General features: G+C 48.6%; 1 long non-coding RNA gene across 1 annotated transcript; it reads right to left on the bottom strand.

Annotated features, from left to right (window-relative positions):
- Positions 1 to 1,141: 1,141 nt before the first annotated feature.
- LOC142083213 (uncharacterized) lies at positions 1,142 to 2,982 on the bottom strand. Its single transcript, XR_012673996.1, has 4 exons — positions 2,529 to 2,982; positions 2,045 to 2,108; positions 1,487 to 1,660; positions 1,142 to 1,382 (listed from the first exon to the last, which is right to left on the bottom strand). It is a non-coding gene; the product is annotated as an uncharacterized LOC142083213 (long non-coding RNA).
- Positions 2,983 to 3,790: the final 808 nt, after the last annotated feature.

The following is a 3,790-nucleotide window of genomic DNA, read 5'->3' on the forward strand; positions in this document are numbered from 1 at the left end:
AGCGCGGCATCTGAAAAACAAAAATCCCAACGGATATTTCAGCACGTTAAAAAAAACAGCACCGAAGGCAGCAGAGGAATTCGGTCAGGACAAGGGAGAGGGTAGCAGTCGAGCTAAAGGAGGGTGCCAGGCAAACGGGTCAGCTCGAAATACAACGCGGCCTTTAAAAGCTCGAGCGATTCGAACGCTTAAAATCCGCGTGAGGACTAATTGACGCGATTCTGAACGCGTCCTTCGCAGAGAAGTAAACGCTCTCGCTGGTGTCGGAAAACGCCTCGTCCCTTCCTTACAGCACCGCTGCCGGGAGATAACCCCGTGAGGCTGCAGGACAAGGGCGCGCCGTAATCGGCATCTACGCTCACGGATCCGCCGCCACAGCTCCAGCCCTGGCGCTGCTGCTGCTGCTGCTGCTGCTGCGCATCTCGCTCGCTTGGCCGATAAAGCTGAAAGCGAAGCGTAAAACTTTGAAGAGTAAAATGAAAAAGAAAGAACAAATCTCAGCAATTCATTTTATGCTAAAAAGGCGTGCGTACGCTTACAGACGTACGACGAGAAGGCTTATACTATAAAAATATTTGATTTTCCTTTTGCGTTAATTGAAATTGCGTAGCTGTGAATTCATACCGTTAAATTATCTACCTCCAAACTACACAGCTATCGTTTGACCAGGGGTTTTGCGTGCGTCACATGACTAGGAGGGACGCCTGGCCAGCTGCGCCGAGACCGATGCTACCCAACTGCCGGGGAAACGCGCCACCGAAAGCGAGACAGAAATAAAGGACTTCAGAGCGCTCTGCCAAAAGATCGGGAAAAAAACCCGATCAGTTGCCTCTCTTTTTAAACGTTTAGAGCAACTACCCAACTGCTTAAGCACACCTAATAAATTATACGCTACAGCTATTTGGCAGTTGCAGTTTAAACAACGCAAGTCAGTTTGGAAGTTATACAATTTTCACTTTCTTTTTAAAGTTTCGTTTACGATAGAAAAATCAGGGAGATAAGAGATCTCCCATACGGTTTTACTTTTTTTTTTGGGGGGGGGTGGGGGGAGGCAGGCGGTGGGGAATATCAAATCCCCGGTGCTGCAATACATCAGGCTACCAAAAAGGACCGGCAGGTTTGCTAACGCTGTCGGCCGTACCCGAGCGTGCGGAGGAACGCGTCTTTACGATCTCTCGACCGTTACACCCGAGAACCAAAGATCAGCCGTACGTCGACTATCGGAAGACGTGCTGCGCTTGGGTCTGTGCAAGGAAATCGACCTACCCCTTTTTTTTTTTTTTCCAGAGAGAGCGCGAAAAGTCTCCTTGCGGATGACTTCTACTGCCGAGCACGTCATCTCTGAAGATCCATTCTGATGGGAAGTTCGTAAAAGGCGACTCCTTTGAACGAGAAAGATTTCCATTCTGGAAAATCTCTTTCCAACCAAAGTCAAAATTACGCGCTGCAGGTTAGGAAAAAGGACGCGATAGAAGCAGTAACTCACCAAAACCACATCAGGACTCTCTGTCGCTAGTTACGAGGCTGCTACCGCTTCTCGGGAAAGCCTGGAAAGCGCACCGAAGCGACACCGATTTGTCCCGTGTTGTCCACGCCGCTTCTTTGACCTTGATTGCTTTTAGCACAGATGCTAGCATCTCAGTAAGGTGTTCGAGTGCTCCTGTAAGGCATTTTAAACACTGACTGACTGAAAAAGCATACAGCTTTTATCGTGAAAACAAAGCCTGTTTCTCCCGAACATCCCAACTCTTACAAACGGTTCCTTTCCTCTTCTAGCCCAACATTATTTTCACAGCACCCTTTCCTAGCAAGCGCACAGAAACAGAAGAGCGTGCTTGCAGGAAGAGAAAACAGACGGAGGGAAGCAAGCTTTGCAGAGGCGTACCACGCTCCAGAACAGACCTCCTTTATTTTTAGTATTTGCGTTAAAATATTTCACGTTAAAAAATCATATAGAAGGAGAGCTGCCACGTTCCTCGTGTTAACTGTAAAGTCCGTGCCACGAGCACCTTAGGAAAAACGCAGACACATGTCACAGGCCTACCTTGTACTTGCAGACCACTAGGGATCCTTTCCACCTGTCTCGTACTTTCACGGCAGTTGACGTTCTGCTGAGAGGAAAGGAAAAAAAAAAACAAACAACGTTTAGCACAAAGCTTCCTCTTCTGTGAAGGCTACAGCTGAGTGGAGGAGAAAGTATTTGGCATCGTCTTTGGTGCGGTTGTTGAGACAGGCCACTAGAGCTTCTGCACGTTTCAGACAACCGTGCCTTTTTTTTGGCTCATTGGCAGCTTTAGTTTCGCAAGAACTCACTTGCCTAGAAAGAGGAGTGACAGAGAAGGAAAAGAGAGGTCAGGCAGCAAGAGAGCTCTGCAGGCTGCCACCAGTCAACGTCGCACTCTTAAGGAAAAACAACCAACCAACCAACCAACCAAACAAAAAAAACACAAACAAAAAAAACCCCAAAACACACAAACACAAAAAAAACCCACAAAACCCAACAACAAAACAAAACTTTGACGTTGTACCTTTCTTTTCTTTTGGAGCTCGTCCCTGTCTCAGCTGATCGTCTCGTCAGAGCACGAAGTGCAGATGATCCGTATCCCGATGACATCTGCACGCGATGAACACGTGTTCAGAAATAGTCCAGATCTGTAAGACTGGTGTCATTTTTGTGGTTCCAAGCATCATAACTCCATTTTACTGACCAATGCGTTTGTGAGGAAACTAAGTAGCTTTTAAACGTAGCCTCTCCTTGGGGAGAAAAATGCGTTAGGGAGTGAAAAAAAGGATGATTCAGAGCTCCCAACCATGACGGAGCAGCGGGAAAACTAATGAAAGCGAAGACCAACAGCAGCAACGCGAAGCGGCGTTTGGCTTTAATTCCGATCACGTACTTAAGCGGCTCGCCAAGTCTATGCCTCGATCCTATGAATGACTAGCCCTTTTTTGGAAGGACCAACTTTTTTCCTTCAAAGTCCTAGATTGAAGACTCCACTGAACAGAATGTGGATGGAGCCACACGACAACATACCATCAACACTCTAATGAAAAAAAAAAAATCAAGTAAAAATCAAGTTGAAGTATCAGTTTCCATCGTGTCTCGTTCATTACGTTTCTAGTAGTACCTGGGTGCTCCAAAATTCACTCTCCTGACACCACGTAGTACTACAAATTACAATTACGTGTGTAAAAATAAAAGGCTATTTCCAACCTGCCCGTAAAATCAGTACGAACAAACAGAAGAGAAACACTTGACCCTAAAGAAGGTCACAGGCAGCTCTTAATTTATCGTAGGCGAAAGCTCATTCTTTTCCCTGAAAGGAAAACGCTCGTAACTACCCAGGGACCGATGCAGGAACGAGGCACGCGCGCTCTGTTCACGGCAACTGTTCATCAGCTTTTCTGCACCGGCACAAATTTGCCTTTTCCCTGGGTTTGACGCGGAGCACCTGCAGCGTCCTTGAACGCGCCAATGTTTCTCCCCGCTCCCCCGGCCCCCCACGTGCCGTTACCTGAGCAGCAAGCGGCGTCAACCGCGCAGGATTTTCTTCACGTGACGCAGAAGGTGACGCTGGGAAAAGAGGAGGCACAAAATGAACCTGTTTGTCACACCCAGCCAACGGTGAAAACCCAGGGAAGGATTCTGCCGTGCAGGGCCGGGCTGTGCACCCCCGGAGCTCCAGCCGGCCGGTTTCGCTCCCCTTTGCCGGGTACCGGGGAGACACCGCCGCCTCGTGCTGCCGCCTGCCCCCCGGGGAGAGCCGGGGGACCCCCACCTCACTTCAGC

This window comes from Calonectris borealis, chromosome 5 (assembly GCF_964195595.1).
Source record: "Calonectris borealis chromosome 5, bCalBor7.hap1.2, whole genome shotgun sequence".
Taxonomy (NCBI): Eukaryota; Metazoa; Chordata; class Aves; order Procellariiformes; family Procellariidae; genus Calonectris; species Calonectris borealis.